At 47.0% G+C, this 20,935-nt stretch overlaps 1 pseudogene; it reads right to left on the bottom strand.

Annotated features, from left to right (window-relative positions):
- Positions 1 to 316: 316 nt before the first annotated feature.
- Positions 317 to 8,074, bottom strand: LOC120841250 (annotated as a pseudogene).
- Between the last annotated feature and the right edge of the window lie 12,861 nt (positions 8,075 to 20,935).

Genomic DNA, 20,935 nt, shown 5'->3' with positions numbered 1-20,935 from the left:
CAGCAGACAGGGACACTTACTTGCGCTGCAAAGAAAGTAAACCTAAAAGAAATGGTGCGTAAGGGCACTTCGGTTTGCTGCAACAAACTCAATTAGCAAGTGTGCTGACAGCAATTAAGAATAAAGCAAGGAATGCCATGGTACAGGCACGGTATGCCACGGAACAAAGGTTTCCCCCCAAAAGCGGGTGCTTATCCTCTAGCCTCAAAAGAAACATTTAATGTGGAAAGACAATCTGCTATACATCCCGTGCCTCATGCCATAAAGAAGGGACTAGCAGAGGGAAAGAGATCGAAAAACCAAAGGCGCTTCAGGACTAGTCTTCAGACGATCTGCAGAGAAAATTTAAATATTAGTAACAGCTAAAAATGCTTGTATTTCCAATTACCGATTATCAACAAAAACAGACAAAAAATGCAGCTGAAGGCTATTGTAAAAGGTAAACCTTAAAGGGAACATCTGTCATCCCTTGGATCAAAAGGCAGCTAAGCTATTGACATATTTATTGCTGACGAGGTTGTCTTATTATCAGGAATATTTGGTACTTGTGTTAACATACCCGGCATGAGAGGTGAAGCGGGATCGTGTGGCCGCAATCAGGTCACTCTTGGAGAGCCTCGGGTACCATGCACACATCGGTGGCAGATGCTGTGACGTATTCGCCTGGAGCGCTTCCTTCAGGGTCGGTCACCTTTCCAGGCAGGTCATGACCTCATCCATCAGCTCGTCACGGTACTCTGAAAAAGTCACAATTTTGTGTCACTGCTTTGTCCCTAACCAACAAAGCAATAACATAACAAACGTTGCGTCGCTTGGGATTGGCCGTGCTGTGGATTGGCCCTGCCGTGCTCTGCACGTGACGACCATGAAGCGACGTACTCCTTCCCGGGTTGTGGCCCGCTCCCGCCCAACGTTTTCATTGTAGTGCAGCGCAGCAACCAGGGTCCTGCAATGAAAAAAGACAAGATATGGGCTGGTGTTTATACAAAAGAACTTGGTTCCAATGGGGAGACCGAAATGTATACGTACACTTGATGAAACAAACTATAGACTCTCTATTACCCTAGTTTCAACGGCGCTCTCAACGGCCATTCAGTCAACGACAGTTGACTCAGTCGCGATTGGCCGGAGTAACACGGCGACGCCAACTATCCTATAGCCGGTAATAACAGTTGGGTTCAGGTGAGCTCCCCTACTTCGGTTCAACTGAACGAACTTCCCGGACGGAGGTAAAATGGACCCTGCCCGCCGGACCGGTGTCGCCCGCCGTCGCATGCGAGGCACTTACTGTTTAGGAATGCAGGGGGAGGCATCTAGAAAGAATAATGGCAGCAAAATATCCGGGACCGAATAGGTTTAGGCGTCCGAGCTGCCGCTGACAATCCCGGCTAGCTGTAAGCCACCAAACGAGCGAAGATAGCGGGGGGACCAGCTGTGTGAATGGGCAAATAGTAATGGGAGCACCCATCGTATCGGGCAATAGCTTGCCCCCCTAGCCTAATATATGCGCGACCTAGACCTGAATTTGCTTTGGTACCCGTGTAAACCCCGCTAAAAAGCAGCAAGGTATTGAACATACTGTACAATATACCTATAATAAATAAAAGGTGTGTCTTTGACTAAATTATTTTAACAATTAGACTGATCACGTGGCAAAATAACGTTTTCGTTTTAGCTGCAGCTGGGCTCTAGAGAGCCGTGTATCACCATCTCAATTCAGTTCGGTTCAATCACAGTTGAGCCCGATAACTGTGATTGAACTCAGTAACAGTTCAAAGCGCCTGCGTAACTAGGGTATATGTTACTCACTAGTACAAAAGCAACCTGAAACTCGAAAAGCTAAGTCACAAGTTAACAACAGACATAACTTTTGACCTTCTAAAGCACATGCCTATCATGCTAATTCCATGAAAAGAACAATATTAATTATGTTTTTTTATTATTAAATATGGTTTTCGGAATCGGCTGCAGGCCACCATGCCAGGAATGGTCGTTCAATCAGAAGAGTTGTTTTCCTCGCTTCCAATCCTTCTGGCCTAAATGCCCGACACTTGGAGGCGAACCCAATCAGTACGCTGTTGAAAGCTTCCTCGGAGGATGTCTGGGACCCGGGTGACAGATGCCTGATGTTCTTGAGGAGCCGCGGGCTTAAAACAATGTTCCGGAGCTTGTTGTAAGCTAGGGTTCCTGGAATAAGCACACAGCTATAATGGACACCATTCAGCAGTATTTTAATTTTTCCTACATCAGAATCGCAAGAGGGGTGTACCGGAGAACGAACGGTGAAATGATCTTAGCCTCAGTAAACCATTCACGGTCAGAAAGTGGCTGGTGCAGGCACTTGCTGAACGGTCCGTCGTGGCCATTGTGCTTGTCCACCCCGTGGTTCAGCAAGCTGAGCCACATACTTACTAGAAGTGGGCCGTTGCCATCACCCAGCGCTGCAGAGTAGTACAGGTGGTTGGTGATTGGCCGCACCCACACCTGCAGTTCCTTGGACTCGCTTTTCCGGCTCGCTGCTTCGAGCTTCTTCTTCAAGCCGTGAAAAGTGTACAATTGTTAGCTATACGTCAGAAGTGTCCACTGTCATATAGGATTTCGTCGGGTAGTCGGGCATGTCTGTGATTATTTCAATGTCTGTGAACAAACTAAGTCTACGACGTTATTTCCGGAAGACATGCAAATAGCTTTCAAACAATATTTTGACAGCTTAAGGTATCAGTCAACGTTTACGCTCTTAGCAAGGTGCGGTGCTTCACAAGTTCTACCTGAAGAAATCATTCTCTGTTCGACGTGTGTGGTGTGTGCTCAAGATTCCAATGTGTATGGTTTGTGCTCCAGAGTTCGACGGGTGACTGGTGGTGGATTTCGAACTGTTCTTCTCTCGTAAATTTAAGAAACAAAGTTTAATTTGAGTATCGTCTTATTCTGCATGTAAGCAAGATGTTTCTTGACTGGTGTCCTGTGCAACAGACTGGGTATGGGTTCAGGCGCACAATGTTTGGTCTCGTTCTCATTCCCACGGCGTCAACAGCACCACCCTATTGAAAAAAAACATTTGGCGCCTGTATGAAAATAAACGGGTCCATACCGGTAACAGTTTAGCCATACCGGTCACCAGTTTGTCAAAGGGGTCGCCCGTATGGCTCAAAGGGGTCCCCCGTATGAGCCATAACGGTCACCTATTTGGGCAAACTGGTCACTTCTTTGGCAAACGGGTCACTCGTCGGGGCAAATGGGCGACACGTTTGGGCAAAGTTGTCGCACGTTTGCTCAAACCGGTGAACATGTTGCACAAGCGGGTGACCGGACCGTCAAACTGTACCGGTTTAATCAAACCGCTCTCGGGAGCCCGTTTGATATTGAACGTACAGATCGGCGGCCTGGGCACGCCTAGCTGTTTGAGCCGTGGCAGCCAATGTTTCCGGAAGGCTGGCTGATTTCAGATCGTCCGCTTAATGCGGACGATCTGAATGAATGTATTTATATTTTAAGTGCGCTGATGTGCGCTTATACTGCAACTAAAACTAACATATTTTTTCTTTTTTTACGTAAACGCGCGACGTTGGTGAGCCGATATTTTTGACAGAACTTTAAAACTTTGTCCATCTTTTTTGCCTCATTTTTCTTATTCAGCTCGAATCTCTCTCGCAGAAGACGCCACCGCATGAAAGAATGTACTTCTGGAGTCCGTTTTACTTCATTTCAAGACGCGGTGAAGATAGCGCGAACACGTTCCTGCAAGAACATCGAGCATTGCGAGAGCACGCCCGCCGTTGCAGCAGTCAAATTACGAGCTCCTGCTGGGTGCTTTTTTGGCTCCGGCGCAAGCCGAGCTCATGGCCGACGCCATTTCCAGCGTGCGTGCTGAACTGCGCGCGTTTCGCCTGCTTTCCAAGGCTGCAAACGCGACGTGCAGTGGCAACTCTAAGAGAGAAGAAAAGCGCGTGTACAGCGGACCGTGCACCCTCTCCCCTAGCATTGACTGCATTGCCACAAAAAGCCAACCGCAAGATTTTTTTTTTTTATAGATTGCACCAGGAGAGGGTTGCGAGGAAAGGAGTGGGGTGTCCCGGTGTCTTGCTCCTTGACCTCGCCCTCGCCGTCGCCCCCTTCCTCCTCTCTGGTCGGCTCTGTCACGTGACCACAGAGAGGGTAGGGCACGCTCCACGCTGATAAGCCTAGCCAGATCCGGCTGCGCGCGCGTTGACAGTCGCTTGTTTCTTTGTCTGCTTGTTTTCCGTTGCAACTTCGTTTGTCCTGCCTGCTTCGATCTGCCGCCTTTCCCTGCGGTCTTATAAGAATGTCTCTTGACAACGTATGGGATGTGCACCAAATGTTCGAAAGTCCTACGCGTATATCGGCGACAAGCGATTCTTCAAAGAAGTCAGGAATTCTTGCGGTTTGGCTGGGTACGGCAAATGACTGCTTGTGCGCCGCATCGTGTTGAAACTTCAACGAGCCTTCCTTCTCATTTTTGTGTTTGTGTGGTTGTCCTGCTTTGACCGTGACGACAAATATCACGGATTACATCTCTCAAGTCCGCTATTATTATGGTAAGTGCACTGCAAATTACGTGTTGGCAACGATTGACCGCTCTTCTACGCGTACTCTTCCAGGTTGTCCGTAGAACTATGAAGCGCTGATTCACGCGGCAGTCGGGAGAATAATTTTCCCGAAAGTCTAGCTGTATAGTCTAGAATTACCTCGGTTCTTGTTTGCTTTGCAATCTTCTCAGTTGTATAAAAGCTTAAAGTGCCTCGCACATTTCACAGATCGCTTGCACGTTTCTACTTGTCGTCAGAAGAGGTAATAAACTTCGAGGAGAATTGAAAGCAATCCTTTGTGTCTCTTTTCCTGTCCATTTGCAAGCACCTACGCGTGCGCATTTGTTCTACGTGTTTTCTCCATGGTGTAAATGCGTTTATGAGTTTCGGGACGTCTTAAATACGTTAAAATAACCAACCTCCCAGAAGATACCCATTTAGGGCTAGCGAATCCGAATGGCACAATCAAACGTGTGGTCACGTGCCAGGTCGAACGGGCGCCCGTATCAAACGGGCACCTGTATCAAACGGCCATCCGTATCAAATGGGTACCATTTCGAACGGGTACCGTTTCAAACGGGTACCCGTATCCCATAATCACGTTTGATTCAAACGGATCGACAGGTTTGATTGAAACGGGTCGACCAGTTTGAATTTCAAATGGTTTTTTTCAGTAGGGCAAGGAGCAACTATTCACGCTAGTGACTCACAATTGCTGTGAAAAAATCTATGAAAAGCAATGTCCCTACTGAAAAAAACCATTTGAAATTCAAACGGGTGGCAAACTGGTAAATCAAACGGGTGCAAACTTGTCGACCCGTTTGGATCAAACGTGATTATGGGATACGGGTAGCCATTTGAAACGGTACCCCCCTCGAAACGGTACCCATTTGATGCAGGTGCCCGTTTGAAACGGGTGCCAGTTTGATACAGGTGCCCGTTCGACCTTGCACGTGACCACACGTTTGAACGTGCCTTTTGAATCGGGAAATTTTGCGCTAGCCCTAAACGGGGATCGTCTGGTAGGTTGGTTATCTTAAACTTATTTAAGACGTTCCGAAACTCATAAACCTATTTATAACATGAAGGAAACACGTAGAACAAATGTGTTCGCGTAGGCGCTTGCAAACGGACAGGAAAACAGACACAAAAGATTGTTTTCAATTCTCCTCAAAGTTTATTACGTCTTCTGTAGGCAAGTACAAACGTGCAAGCGATCAGTGAAATGTGAGAGGCACTCTAAGCTTTTATACAACTGAGAAGATAGCAAACCAAACAAGAACCGAGGTAATTCTAGACTATGAAGGTAGACTTTCGGGAAATTATTCGCCCGGCTGCCGCGAGAATAGTGGCTGCATAATTATATAGATAATCTGGAAGAGTACGAGCAGAAGAACAGTCAATCGTTGCCAAGAAGTAAGATAGCCGTGCACTTACCATAAAAATAGCGGACTTGAAAGATGTAATCCGCGATATTTGTCGACACGGTCAAAGCAGGACAAGCACACAAACACAAATGAGAGGGAACGGCTTCTTGGAAGTTTCAACACGACGTGGCGCACAAGCTGTCAGTTGCCGAACCCAACCAAACCGCAAGATTTCCTGACTTCTTTGAAGAATCGCTTGTTGCCGATATAGGCGTAGGACTTTTCGAACACTGATAGCTTTCGTGCACATCCAATACGTTGTCGAGAGACATTCTAATAAGACCGCGGGGTTAGGCGACAGGTCGAAGCAGGTGGACGCGCGAAGGTCGAGCTGGAACTGACAACAAGCAGACAAAAAAAAGAAAGCGGCTGCTCGGCGCACCCTTTCGGATCTCGGTGCTTATCAGCGTGTAGCTCGCGCGCGGCTGCAGGTCACGTGATGGGTGACAAGAGAGGAGGGAGGGGGCGAGGACCACAGGGACGGCCCCTCTCCCTCTCCCCAGGCATTCCAATTAGATGTGTTTTTGTAACATCGAAAAAAAAAAAAACACGCGCGCGCGCATTTTAGCACGCTCGAACCTTGGAAATGGCGGCGGGGCGGCCAGAAGCCCGGCTTGCGCCCGAGCGAAGAAAGTACTAGTTTGACTGCTGCAACGGCGGGCGTGCTCTCGCAATGCTCGATGTTCTTGCAACCGCGTGTACGCGTGGTACCTTCACTGCGTCTTGAATTAAAGTGAAACGGAGTCTAGACGTACATTCTTTCACGCGGTCGCGTCTTCTGCGAGAGAGATTCGAGCTGAATAAGTAAATTGAGGCAACAAAGATGGACAAAGTTTTAAAGTTCTGTCAAAAATATCGGCTCACCGACGCCCCGCGTTTACGTAAAACAACAGCAAAAAAAGGTGTTACTTTTAGTTGCAATATAAGCGAACATCAGCGCAATTGAAATATAAATTTAATTACTTGCATTACGCGGACGATCTGAAATCGATGAACCGGCGCTCCCAGCCTTCCGGAAACATTGGCTGCCACGGATAAAACGCTAGGCGTGCCCACGCCGCCGATCTGTACGTTCAGTATCAAACGGGCTCCTGAGAGCCGTTTGATTAAACCGGTACAGTTTGCAACATGGTCACCGGTTTGAGCAAACGTGCGACAACTTTGCCCAAACGAGTCGCCCATTTGTCCAGACGAGCGACCCATTTGCCCAACGAGCGACCTGTTTGACAAAGGAGTGACCTGTTTGTCCAAATAGGTGAGCGTTATGGCTCATACGGGAGACCCCTTTGAGCCATACGGGCGACCCCTTTGACGAACTGGTGACCGGTATGGTTAAACTGTTACCGGTATGGACCCGTTTATTTTCATATAGGCGCCAAATGGTTTTTTCCAGTAGGGGTTTGATTATCTCTACAATAATGCCCAGCCTTGATTCGAACCACATTTCAAAGGTTCCGTTTTGCTGTCGGTAAGCAAAGTGCTCAACAATGCCGTTGGCGTACGGGTCGTATAAGTGACCTTTTGTGTCGGAAAACGCATCAATTTTGCTGAATCAAAGCCATTGAAATGGTTATCTCCTTTTATTTCATTACAAAAAGTGAGCACATCAATACTTTTATGAAGGACGTCACAATAATAAATAAACTATTTTGACGGGTGCACGCCCTTTGGAAGCATCCTCATACACATAAAAGTAATTTATAATGTTATTTTGACCACCGATTATCGAATTAGTCACTGCATATCAGTAAATAACATGAAAGAATGGGAAAGCAACCTTTGTCAATGTGCCACGTGTCGAAGTAGTGATTTGTGCCCTTTTCTTCGGTCCTCATGTGGTGCTCGACACCTGGCTGACGGTCTGCACATAAGGGCTTGTATTGTAAAGAACACTAAAAAAGAGATAGCTGGTTAACCTTACAGGGAGCCAGGAAAATACAGTTAGGTGTATAGCTTATGCTGAAAGTTTCCCATACCCGAGATGAAAGAGCCAATGGTGAAGTCTTCCTTCTTGAGCTTGGTGAGGCCACGGACGAAGGTCACATTTTCTATGGCGTTGCTGGAGGGCACCTCATCCGACCGATCACACTGTGTCTGCATTCATTAGTACAACAGTCACCGTACTGCAGTCTGATTGCAAGGTTCTTAGAAATATCACACTTCAAGAGAAAATAACCATGATTTTTAATTATTCTAAGTAAAGAAGTGTGTGATGCAGAATAGGCCTTTTCTTTTGGTTAGTAAATCTTATTTCACCGACTTGCACCTGCTAAATGTGAATGACCTTCTTGGTGCTTGCCTCGTGGAAGCTGTAAGTGCAATATTTTGCACTAAACCCCGGCGAGTCGCAGCGCCTATCTCCAACTAGGTCGGCCACCACAGCGTAAGTGAGAAAGCACCCCGCACTGTAACCAGATGGTTTCCCGATCCATGAATGGCATTTTCCACCGTTGTCAAACTCTGGGGTATCCAACGGAAACTATCCGGAGCAGCCGTCACCTCAACTCCCGAGTCTACTTTGAAAGACGCTGTATAGTTGTTGATCGAGACTCTAACAAACTTAGCCCTTTCTCCGACATCGACTGGAAAACGCTGCTTTTTTGTGCGGGAGAGACAGACCTCTATGGAACGCCTTTCCTTACGGTAAAAGTTGTATTTTGACTTACGCGCGTGACTGTCTGCATAAGGATGAGATGAGCATCCACAGAATTAACAAGAACCAGGTGGGGTATTAACACTGGTCGTGACCAGCGTTAATGGCGTTAGGCTGAGTCCCGCGTTGCTTGTGACGACCTAAGAGCTTGGTCGTGTCGAGGTTGACACCGTTACTTTCTGGATTTGCTGGTGTGCCCTTGGCTGCCGTGGTTGCCATTTCATTGTCTGCGTGTTCGGCTTGGCGCGCTTGCACCCATGCATCCTTGAGCATGAGCTTCGAGTTTCGTCCAAGATTGTCAGAAAGCTGAGGGTCCTGGGGTCCGACGACCAAACGCTCCCTTACAATTCGTTCCTCAACCTCTTGGGAGCCATATAGTTACGCTGCCTGACCAGGCGCGTCAGCTCCACGTGGAACACGTGGAGCTGACGCGCGCTCCACGTGGTGCTTTCCTCAGGTTGATAGACCCGCCGATGGAATCGCAACGATTCAAATACTTCGCTCACGGGGTAGACGGAGTGCTCGGTGAAACGCTGTATCCCGACGTTGTTGGTCGCCTTAACAGAGAGGGAAAGGGCTGCAGCAAGCATCGGACCTCTGAGCCCATGCACTACAATAACAGCAGTATCTGAACATTCTCAGGCGCCGAGGAAAGACAGGATGCGAAGGCGTTGCCTTCATACTCCGATGGCCAGGAGGGCCACAGTTCCGCATTCGAGAAGTTGGAACTGTGAGGCTGGCGTAAAGCGATGCCCCGCCACACCGTGGAATCGCCTGTGTTTTCACTTTTTCATATCCCACGTTTTACACCATGTAGGATTAAGAGCCTACCTCTTGAACCCTGTCGGGCTGAGTTGACTAAAAGACATCTGACTCCAACGGTTGTAGTACACACAAATTGCGCGACAGGGGACGAATACAGGAAAGAAAGAGAAGACAGGACAGAGCGCTCTGTCCTGTCTTCTTTTTCTTTCCTGTGTTCGTCCCCGTCGCGCTAATTGTGTGTACTATGTTCAACAAACTAGGCCATCAAATTATTTTGCTCCAACGGCTGCTGGCAAAGAACTGTCCTTTACCTCCCCCACAAGAACACACACCAAATCTCGCGCTAAGATGGCGCCATAACTACACCCCATCAACTCACAATTAGAAACCTCTACAGTTCCGGCCTTCCACACACACCCCAAACAGAAGTACTTCTGTTTAAAATAATAAAATATAAACTCGTGGACACTCCTTTTTTATTTTCATTGTCGGTACTTGGCACACAGCCACTGGATCTCCCCGAACGAACCGTCAATTGTAGACAAAACTTCAAGATGGGGAAAAGATGAGGGACGATACAAACACTGTGTCAGACACAGCTGCATTTTAGTCGGCAGAGGGTCATGGTTTTATAGGGTTCAAGTGCCCCCAAAATACGGAAAGGAGAAAACTCGCTTTAAATGTTAATTGAGATTTTTAAATTGTGCCGTGCACTGGATTCAAGAAGACTTGCACATCACAGTTGCAAGTTAAACTAACTCCGACTCGACTATCAAGTTGGCTATCAAGCTTTTTAACGGAAGCGTTTTGTTTGTGTTTCTGTTGTCGTATTGTGCAAGATGTAACAGCAAATAATCTTGGCTTTACTCGAAAATATTAAGACCACTTTCTACACCTCGTCGGATCTCCGATGCTTCGTGACCCCCCCTTTACGCAACCCTGCCTTAGGTGGCTGTCATATCGAAGCCTTTTGTTCCTTCATGACCTTTTGCTTTGTGTTTGAAATTGTCAAAGACGTACACTCTTGCAACATTAGGATGGTTGGCTGGCATACCTCATGCAGTACTGCTCTTATATAATGTGGAAAGGAGGCCAAAATCACAATAGGGCAAGGGATGTTCAAGAAGCTGGCATGATGAAGATTCCCACAAGCAGCCCCCACATGCAAGTTGTAGATTCTAAGGTTCATGCTCACCCTCAAAAATAGATGGTGAGCATGAACCGTAGTTTACAACTTGCATGTGGGGACTGCTTGTGGAAACCTTCAACATCAAAAAGAAACAAGGAAAAGGCAACTAAAACAAGTGCACCTACATTAGATGCTTTTGCCTGTAAATGTACACAATATGAAGTAGCAGTAATATTCAATCATCAGTTGTTTTTTTTTTGTCTTGGGATTCCATGCATGGCCACCATAAAAGCTGCGTGGCAGAAACTCCCCATTTAGGACTGTGGTCTAAATGCAACAAAGTAGTAACTTAGGAAAATAAAATCTAGATTAAAATGTTTACACTTAAAAAAATTGCATTCGCAAGGTATGCCAACCACCAAATAATTGCGTGGAACAGGCTCGGCTTAGCCAGCGATTATGTAGACATTTGGTCGAGAAGAAAGTGCTCCAGGGATATGGAACGATTTGAGTTGCAGAAGTTACGCACTGTCATTGGTCGAGTATGCATTTGAGATATTATATACTATAAAGGACATTCGTCTGAGGTTGAGTTCTCATTTTTTATTCCGTGTCCAGAAACCCGGTATAGGCGTCCGAGGGGAATTCCTGACGGATTGTCCTTACGAAAAAGGCAGGCATGGCTCGTCTGTTGCGGCACCCCAGTCTCCGCCACATCATACGTACAAACTGCCTGTAGTCCACGAAGCGTAACCTGTTAAAATGATAACATAGATAGTAACTTGTCAGTGCGTTAAAATTGCGTATAAAGTAAAAGTCCAGACTGCAAGGTTAAACTATACAACTGGAGTGCACATGTACAATATTCCAAAGGTGACATGTAGGCATCTGTACTCCACCTTCAGGATTTGTCCTAAAACCTTTTCATGTATGAAGAAAAACAAACATGTAGTTAGATGAATTTTGATAACCGATACGATGGAGCACAGAGGTATGATGGTCAAAGAGCAGTGGATAACTGAGAATTATATAACACCTACAGAAGCGCAATATTGTACCGAGTCTGCTTGTAGAAGACACTAGTGCTTCTGATAAGATGTACCTATGTTTCGAGCTTTCCCAATGTAAACACTTCTTTGGTGTGACAAGTAGCATCACCTGTCGTGTATTTTACTTGTGTTATTGTTGATAAGCTCACTAGTTATCAGGACACTGTATTCTAATTTAGCTACAGGTTTAGGTGGTACCATCAATATTGTAGTGCTGTTCCATATAATTTGCTTCGGTTCTTCCGTCGCTAAGTAATGGGTTCTACAGGAAAATTAAATCGTTCTACAGCCATGCGAAATTTGAAGTGTGGCATTTGTAATGCTTGTACAGTGTATCACTTTAAAATGCTTTTTCAAGAGCATTCGAGGTTACATATAGCCGGTTGTAAAATCAATTGTAAAATCTATCTCTGTGCAACATGTTTTCTGAGTGCTTAATCTGTTACAACAAATGTGTGTACAATTCAAAACTATTATTTGCCAGCTATTCATAATTGAGTTGATGTGAGTGCTGTCGGTAACAGATAAATGTGAATGTTTGCATAGCGTGCCTATCAGCCACGTAACAATGGCCACCCCTGAAGTATTTACTGTGCAATATGACCTATTACATTTCTATAGAGTTCGAGATCAATGTACTGACGAATAGAATTTGAATTTCAGCAAATATTAGCTTCGCTTAGGGTTCCGGATTTGACTCATTTAAAAAAAGCTGATATCCCGACATGTCTAGAGTATTGCAGAAGAATTAGTTACCGTTATTGCTGATACTTTGGGACAATGGGCTGTGATGAGCCCCAGGTATGACTCCAAGCTCATAGAATTATCTTTTTTGTGTGCTTTATTGCAAAGGCCTCGACCCATTAGTGAGCACTTGTAATGAACAATGAATGAATAAATGGCGTGTCAAGCAACTGCTTTTTGTGTGGATCTATATTTGGGTCACAAGGGGTCTTCCAGATCTTGTGATATGGTATGGTTTCCACATGTGATATGGTATTCACATGGGGAAACAAATTTCTCGCTATATAAAAATTCACAACAGAGAATATGTAAAATAATATCTAGCAGAAAAACTGGATGGTGATCGCTATCGATCGAATCCCTATCCCTCCCCCCATCGACGCATTGTGAACGACCCTTGGGGTGCACTAGTTCCATCTCGGTTGCCACGAAATATAACGGGAGTAAAACGAAAATTCCATGCACATGGCCAGGCAATTAGCAGCGTTGCACTTGCACTTGATGTCACAAAAACCCACCGTAAATCTGTTTGAGGGCTTCTGTTATTTTCGGGCATGAACAAAGAGTGATCAAGTGCGCGTGCCTGCGATGTCGCGCTTTGTAAGTATCTAGAAGTATCTCAAAATGATGGAGACGAACGGAGCATCTCTCGTCCCCTTCCGCCGGGTTGTGACCAGCTTCTTGTAGTGCCCAGAAGGCTACCCGGAGCACGACAGGCTCAAGGCAAATGAGCGAAACGTCTGCGTGCCCTCTCACGCATCCCTCGGCTGAGCAGTTACAGCGGGAGGGCATTCCCGGGAGCAGACGCATTCCCTTGGTGTTTGCATCACCTCGCATTTTTTACAAGAGCACCTTCGATTGAAAAGAAAGAGACGTCGCATGGAAACTGCTGAACTACAGAAAAAAAGCGTATGTTGAGAAACCAGACGCGGTGCTTACCATGCCCTGTTGACAAGACGCCATGCATCTGGGTGCGGACTGGGATCGGGCTGTGCCAACATATCCTCATTTTGCGACCGAACTTTTCTCTCGCGCTGTTCAGGCGTGTCCTAGTACGGCGACATTCCGACAGACTAGCTATACGCGTATATCTCGCGCTCCACTTCCCTCAAACCGTCTCTCCAGGTCGCCATGTTGAGGGAGACAGCGGGCCACGGGAGCCGACGGGAGCCACGGGGAAAGAGCAAGGCACATGAGTGAGGGGTACGGGAGAGAGGGGAAAGTCTGCTCTCGCTGTAGCAACGTCCACAGTGCTAAGGAAAGGACAAGACCGGAAGTCGTGTACCCCGCGGCGCGTCATGCGCTTGAGACCCGGGAAACATTGTATGGGTTGAGGGGCATCCCCAAACGCAATCTTATTTGGCCGGAAGTCGAAAATCGTTTCATGGGTCATTTAAGCAAATCTAAAGGGTTGAGCGAAACGCGTGACCCAGCGTGACCTATCTACGTTGGACGCGTAGGACAAAAATGTTTGAACGAAAATTTGTCATGTGACTTTCTCTGTCACGCTGATGGGATCTCTGGGGCTGTTGTTTTCGCCGTTTGCCTGATTATAGAAATAGGCTGGCCACGTAGGTCCGGTTTTCCAACTTCGGTCTTCAGTGTTCCGCCGCTTTCGTGCGTTGCAGACGCGGCCGTGTTTTTTCGTCCTAAACAGTCGGAATACGTCCATGCCAATTTTCCCGTAGCAGCCATTTTTTAACACCGGAGTTCGTGGAATTCTTGTGATGTGTTTGTTGGACACGCTTCGACAAAAGCTGCTTTCCGCCGACGACGAGACGTCAGTTGAATGTACGCAACCTTCTTTCTCGAATGTGTTGGTGGGGTGCCTGAGCTGGATTATGTATTTATCAAAGATTACTTGATGTCACTCTTTTATTAGTAAGTACACTGCAAGTATGCATCTGATAGTAGTCCTGGTTTCCTCTCAATCTCCGCGGTTTTTCGCGTGATGAGTTTTTCTTGGCACGAGAACAGCGTTAATTCTATTTAATAATTCGCTTTTCGTTTTACAAAGAAGTGTGACCTTTGTAAATATGTTAAGAATACACTGTGTATAAGTGGTTTATTAAATTTCTGCGAGCAATCAAAAAATTGTGTTTATCCGTATATGTGATTGGATATGCAACAAATGATATGCAACGTACACGTGCTTGCACGACGTTCGGTCAATACGGAGCACACGCATCGTACTGTATTCGCACAATATTGAGCGAACGCTAGGCCGGGGCAAAACGACTGTACGGCAATACCTGCCGGATATCAAACGGTGGTGCAAAACTGGACATTTGAACGATATTGGAACCGACTTTCGGCAGGCACTGGCACGATACTGCAAACTACTGCCGTGCGGCTTGGGAACGGAGGTGATGACATCTTACCATTATGTTTCCAAAGTTTATTTAATTTATTTTCTTTTTTCTGGGACTCGAAAAAGAGCAGTTCTGTGACACACCGGAGATATTCGAAGCTTGGGCAGGTATCTCGGCTTTCTTTGCCACTTTTTGCACTCATGTTGCACTTCAGTAGGTAGCGAGAGAAGATGCAAAATAGGGCATGCCCCGAATCGCCATATTAAGATTTACTGCGACAGTTATGGCTTATGACTGGCACTTACTTTGGCAGAACTGTGGCGCACTAAAGAAAAGGCAAACTCGGCGTGGCCGAAATACCGACATTAGTTGTTTTGGTAGTTATGGCTCAAGTATGGAACACTTCGGCTCTCGTATAGCGTACCAGAGAAACTGCAACTTTTGGCGTGTCCGAAATACCTAAATTAGGCGGTGCTCTGGCAGTTATGGCTGAATTATGGCACCAACTTTGGCGCTCCTCTAGCGGACAAGAGAAACGCCAAACCTTGGCATGCCCTAGGATCGCCACAGAAGTGTCGAAGTGGTGCCATACTTCTGCCATAACTGCTAGAGCGATGCCTAATTCGGGAATTTCCGACATGAGAAAGTTTAGCTTTTCTCTGGCTGCCCACAGCAGTTCCGATGTAGTGCCATATTTGAACCCTAACTGCCAGAGCAACGCCTAGTTTTAGGTATTTCGGACATACCAAGGTTCGGCTTTTCTCTAGCCCCCACAGGAGTGCCGAAGTGTTCCCAACTTAACCCATAACTTCCCATTCAATGCCTAAGTTTGGTATTTCGGGCATCCCAAAGTTTGACCTTGCTCTGGCCTGCCACAGAAGAGCCGAAGCAATGCCATATTTCAGCCATACCTGCCAGAGCAACGCCTAATTTGGGTATTTCGAAAATCCAGCTTTGGCTTTTCCTTGGTCCGCCACAAGAGTGCCGAAGTAGTCCCATATTTGAGACCTAACTACCAGAACAATGCCTAATTTGGGTACTTCTGACATACCAAAGTTTGGACTTCTCTGGCCCGCCAGAGAAGTGCCGAAGTAGTGCCTTATTTGAGCCTCAACTGCCAAAGCAACGCCTAATTCGGGTACTTCGAATATGCCAAAGTTTGGCATTTCATTGCCCCCCCCCCCCCCGGAGTGCCGAAGTCGTGCCATACCTCAGCCTTAACTGCCAGAGCAACGCCTAATTTGGGCATTTCTGACATGCCAAAGTTCGGCTCTTCTCTGGCCTGCCACAGGAGTGCCAAAGTAGTGCCACACTTCAGCCATAACTGCCAGAGCATTGCCTAATTTGGGTATTTCCGACATGCCAAAGTTTGGCTTCTCTCAGACTGGCCAAACGACGGGCGATGTAGTGCCAAATTTGAGCCCTAACTCCCAGAGTAACGCCTAATTTCGATATTTCGGACATGCCAAAGTTTGGCTTTTCTCTGGACCACCGCAGGAGTGCCGAACTAGTGACATACCTCAGCCATAACTGCAAGAGCAACACCTTATTTGGGTATTTCGGATAAGCCCAAATATTGCTTCTCTCTGGCCCGCCACAGGAGTGCCGAAGTAGTGCCATATTTGAGACCTAACTAACAGAACAACGCCTAATTTGGGTACTTCTGACATGCCAAAGTTTGGACTTCTCTGGCCCGCCAGAGGAGTGCCGAGGTTTTGCTTTATTTGAGCCTCAACTGCCAAAGCAACGCCTAATTCGGGTACTTCGAATATACCAAAGTTTGGCATTTCATTGCCCCCCCCCAGGAGTTCCGAAGTCGTGCCGTACCTCAGCCATAACTGCAAGAGCAACGCATAATTTGGGCATTTCTGACATGCCAAAGTTCAGCTCTTCTCTGGCCTGCCAAAGGAGTGCCGAAGTAGTGCCACACTTCAGCCATAACTGCCAGAACATTGCCTAATTTGGGTATTTCGGACATGCCAAAGTTTGGCTTCTCTCTGGCTGGCCAAACGAGGGACGGTGTAGTGCCATATTTGAGCCCTAACTCCCAGAGAAGCGCCTAATTTGGGCATTTTGGACATGCCAAAGTTTGGCTTTTCTCTGGCCCACAACAGGAGTGCCGAAGTAGTGCCCAACTTCAGCCATAACTGCCAGAGCAATGTATAGTTTGGGCATTTCCGATATGCTAAAGTTTGGCTTTTGTCTGGCCCGTCACAGGAGTGCCGAAGTATTGCCATAGTTCAGTCATAACTGCCGGAGCAACGCGTAATTTGAGTATCTTAGGCATGCCAAAGTTTAGCTTTTCTCTCGCCCGCCACAGGAGTGCCGAAGTAGGGCCATAGTTCAGCCATAACTGCAAGAGCTACGCCTAATTTGGGTATTTCGGACATGCCAAAGTTTGGCTTTTCTCTTGCCCACCACAGCACTGCCGAAGTATGGTGCCCTACTTCAGCCATAACTGGAGAGCAATGCTTAATTTGGGTATTTCGGATATGCCAGAGTTTGGCTTTTCTCTAGCCCACAACAGGAGCGCCGAAGTAGTGCCCTACGTCAGCCATAACTGCCAGAGCAATGCATAGTTTGGGTACTTCGGATATGCCAAAGTTTGGATTTTGTCTGGCCAGCCACAGGAGTGCCGAAGTATTGCCATAGTTCAGTCATAACTGCCAGAGCAACGCATAATTTGGGTATTTCGGACATGTCGAAGTTTCAATTTTCTCTGGCCCGCCACAGGAGTGCCGAAGTAATGCCATATTTGAGCCCTAACCACCGGAGCAATGGCTAATTAAGATATTACGGAGATGCAAAGTTTGGCTGTTGTCAGGCCCGCCACAAGAGTGCGGAAGTAGTGCCACACTTCAGCCATAACTGCCAGAGCAATGCCTAATTTGGGTATTTCGGACATGCCAAAGTTTGGCTTTTCACTGGTCTGCCACGGGAGGCCGAAGTAGTGCCATTTTTGAGCCTTAACTGCCATGGCAACGCCTAATTCGGGTATTTCGGACTAGCCAAAGTTTGGCTTTTCTCTTTCCCACCTAGGACTGCCGAAGTATGGTGCCCTACTTCAGGCATAACTGTCAGAGCAATGCCTAATTTGGGTATGTCGGACCTCCCAAGATTTGGGATTTATCTGGCTCGCCACAGAAATGCCGAGGTAGTGCCAAACTTCAGAAATAACTGCCACGGCAACACCTAATTTGATTATTTCGGACATTCCAAAGTTTAGCATTTCTCTTGCATTCTACAGGAGTGCCCAACGAGTGCCATATTTGAGCTCTAACTGGATGACCAACGCCTAATTTGGGTATTTCGAACATACCAAAGTTCGGCTTTTCTCCGGCCCCCAATGTAGTGCCGAAGTGTTCCCGACTTAACCCATAACTTCCAGATCAATGCCTAAGTTTGGTATTTCGGACATCCCAATGTTTGACCTTGCTCTGGCCTGCCACAGAACTGCCGAAGCAATGCCATACTTCAGCCATAACTGCCAGAGCAACGCCTAATTTGGGTATTTCGAAAATCCAGGTTTGGCTTTTCTCTGGTCCGGTACAACAGTGCCGAAATAGTGCCATATTTGAGACCTAACTACCAGAACAACGCCTAATTTGGGTACTTCTGACATGCCAAAGTTTGAACTTCTCTGGCCCGCCAGAGGAGTGCCAAAATAGTGCCTTATTTGAGCCTCAACTGCCAAAGCAACGCCTAATTCGGGTACTTCGAATATGCCAAAGTTTGGCATTTAATTGCCCCCCCCCAGGAGTGCCGAAGTCGTGCCATACCTCAGCCATAACTGCCAGGGCAACGCCTAATTTTGGCATTTCTGACATGCCAAAGTTCGGCTTTTCTCTGGCCTGCCACAGGAGTGCCGAAGTAGTGCCACACTTCAGCCATAACTGCCAGAGCATTGCCTAATTTGGGTATTTCGGACATGCCAAAGTTTGGCTTCTCTCTGGCTGGCCAAACGAGGGACGATGAAGTGCCATATTTGAGCCCTAACTCCCAGAGCAACGCCTAATTTGGGCATTTTGGACATGCCGAAGTTTGGCTTTTCTCTGGCCCACAACAGGAGTGCCGAAGTAGTGCCCAACTTCAGCCATAACTGCCACAGCAACGCATAGTTTGGGCATTTCCGATATGCTAAAGTTTGGCTTTTGTCTGGCCCGCCACAGGAGTGCCGAAGTATTGCCATAGTTCAGTCATAACTGCCAGAGCAAAGCATAATTTGAGTATTTTGGGCATGCCAAAGTTTAGCTTTTCTCTTGCCCGCCACAGGAGTGCCGAAGTAGTGCCATAGATCAGGCATAACTGCAAGAGCAACGCCTAATTTGGGTATTTCGGACATGCCAAAGTTTGGCTTTTCTCTTGCCCACCACAGCACTGCCGAAGTATGGTGCCCTACTTCAGCCATAACAGCAGAGCAATGCTTAATATGGGTATTTCGGAAATGCCAGAGTTTGGCTTTTCTCTAGCCCACAAGAGGAGCGCCGAAGTAGTGCCCAACGTCAGCCATAACTGCCAGAGCAATGCATAGTTTGGGTATTTCGGATATGCCAAAGTTTGGCTTTTCACTGGTCTGCTACAGGAGGCCGAAGTAGTGCCATTTTTGAGCCTTAACTGCGATGGCAACGCCTAATTCTGGTATTTCGGACTAGCCAAAGTTTGGCTTTTCTCTTGCCCACCCAGGACTGAAGAAGTATGGTGCCCTACTTCAGGCATAACTGTCAGAGCAACGCCTAATTTGGGTATGTCGGACCTCCCAAGATTTGGGATTTATCTGGCTCGCCACAGAAGTGCCGAGGTAGTGCCAAACTTCAGCCATAACTGCCACGGCAACACCTAATTTGAGTATTTCGGACATGCCAAAGTTTGGCATTTCTCTGGCATTCTACAGGAGTGCCCAACGAGTGCCATATTTGAGCTCTAACTGGATGACCAACGCCTAATTTGGGTATTTCGGACATGCCAAATATTGGCTTTTCTTTGGCCCACCACAGGAGAGCGAAGTGTCCCCAACTTTACTCATAACTTGCAGATCAATTCCTAATTTGGGTTTTTCGGACATGCCAAAGTTTGGCTTTTCTCTGGCCCAACGCAGGAGTGCCACAGTAATGCCATTTGGAGGCCTAACTTCCAGAGCAACGCCTAATTTCGGCATTTCGGAGATGCCAAAGTTTGGCTTTTCTCTTACCTGCCACAGGAGTGCCGAAGTAGTGCCATACCTTAGATATAAATGCCAAAGCAACGCCTAATGCGGGTATTCTGGATATGCCCAAAATTGGCTTTTCTGTTTGGGACATGCCAAAGATTGGCTCTTCTCTGGCACGCCAGAGGAGTGCCGAAGTAGTTCCATTTTTTAGTTCTAATTGCCTGAGCAATGCCTAATTTGTACATTTCGGATATCCCAAATTTTGACTTTTCTCTGGCCCGGAACAGGAGATCCGAAGTAGTGCCACATTTCAGCCGTTACTGCCAGACCAATGCCTAATTTGGGTATTTTGGACATGCCAAAGTTTGTCTTTTCTCTTTCCCACCACAGGAGTGCCGAGGTGTGGTGGCCTACTTCAACTACAACTGCCAGAGCAATGCCTAATTTGGGTATTTCAACCTGTCAAAATTTGGCTTTTTTCTGGCTCGCCACAGGAGCGCCGAGGTAGTACTAAACTTCAGGCATAACTGACAGAGCAACGCCTAATTTAAGTATTTCGGACATGCCAATTTTGGCTTTTCTCTGGCCCGCCCCAGGAGTGACAAAGTGGTGCCCCACTGCAGCCATAACAGCTACAGCAACGCCTAATTTGGTTATTTCGGACATGTCGAAGTTTGGCTTTTCTCTAGCCCACAACATTAGCGCCGAAGTAGTGCCCTACTTCAGCCATAACTGCCAGAGCAATGCATGGTTTGTTTATTTCGGACATGTCAAAGTTTGGCTTGTCTCTAGCTGGCAAAACGAGTGCCGAAGTTGTGTCATATTTGAGCTCTAACTGTCTGAGCAACACCTAATTTGGGTATTTCGGACATGCCAATGTTTGGCTTTTCTCTAGCCCACAACAGGAGCGCCGAAGTTGTGCCCTACTTCACCCATAACTGCCAGAGCAATGCATAGTTTGGGTATTTCGAATATGCCAAAGTTTGGCTTTTTTCAGGCCAGCCACAGGAGTGCCGAAGTATTGCCATAGTTCAGTCATAACTGCCAGAGCAACGCATAATTTGACTATATTGGGCATGCCAAAGTTTAGCTTTTCTCTGGCCCGCCACAGGAGTGCCGAAGTTGTGCCATAGTTCAGCCATTAATGCCAGAGCACCACCTAA

The sequence above is a fragment of the Ixodes scapularis genome, unplaced genomic scaffold, assembly GCF_016920785.2.
Source record: "Ixodes scapularis isolate PalLabHiFi unplaced genomic scaffold, ASM1692078v2 PGA_scaffold24__2_contigs__length_7659602, whole genome shotgun sequence".
NCBI classification, from domain to species: domain Eukaryota; kingdom Metazoa; phylum Arthropoda; class Arachnida; order Ixodida; family Ixodidae; genus Ixodes; species Ixodes scapularis.
The sequence above is the reverse complement of the archived record's forward strand: the minus strand, read 5'-3'. Positions and strand labels throughout refer to the sequence as shown.